Raw genomic sequence first — 1,068 nt, 5'->3', positions numbered from 1 at the left:
TTTTAAAATTATATATTTTAACACCGTGAGATATGCTACTTATGAACCTGTTAATATACAATCCCACTGCTCAGAGAGGTCTGATGCCTGTCAGGTCCATTACTTGGCTAAGGAAACCTCTGGGCCACAGCTCTAGTAATTGCCATTCACTAGTGGTACGAAAGTACAAGCAGGATGACAACACCCTGTACTTCCTTTCTCCCCACCTCCTTTCAAAGAGAACCTGTGTGTTAACGTTTTGGGAGAGTAATGATTAGAAATTGTTGACATTTGATATTAACATATGAGTCATCAAAACTGAATAATTTACTAAGAAGTACTGGATTCATTTATATAAGTTTATAGATCACAGAAATCATACAGAAAATATTATTTCATTGAAGATCTGGGCATTCTTTGCCTTCAGTCTTTGACAGTGTATTTATTAACACACACAATATATCCACAATATTCCCTTAGCCCAAATTGTATTTTTACCTAAATATCAAATATCTTTACCAATGTTCATACAACTTTCTTTAAAACACTGCCAACCGCATTCTATGTTTTATCTACACTGGGTCAAGAACTGGAAGGGCTTTTCTGTCACCTCAATCTAGTCCTCAGTTTTAACAGAAGTGTTTAAGTGATCTAAAAAGCCATTCATCAGATCTTGGCACAGCCACAGCTCTTCAACACTGCAGATTCCACTACCCTCTTCCCCTCAAAACGGGCTCCCCAGCCAAGATTTCACATGGTTTCAGTTCAGAGGAGACTGTACCATTTCCTTCTTTCTTAAATAAAGCTACTGATAGAGTTACTGCAGTAAAAGTTAAGGTGTCCCTCCACACACAGGACCATTAACTGACCTTCTCTTATCATCTCTATTTTCCAAACCATTAATTCAGTGAAAATCTTATCTACCAGGATAACATCTCCCAACTTTAAAGCTGAGAACATTGAGATTCATCAGCTTCTAACAGTGCTTAAAATTAAGGAAATTACACATTCCTAACTCTTATTAGTTGAAGGCCTCCAGAGCATTTAATTTTTTTTAATTCTCAGGGATAGATGCAGTTCACATTTTCT

The sequence above is a fragment of the Antrostomus carolinensis genome, unplaced genomic scaffold (genome assembly GCF_000700745.2).
Source record: "Antrostomus carolinensis isolate BGI_N321 unplaced genomic scaffold, ASM70074v2 scaffold24117, whole genome shotgun sequence".
Lineage (NCBI taxonomy): Eukaryota > Metazoa > Chordata > Aves > Caprimulgiformes > Caprimulgidae > Antrostomus > Antrostomus carolinensis.
This window is presented reverse-complemented; position numbering follows the sequence as displayed.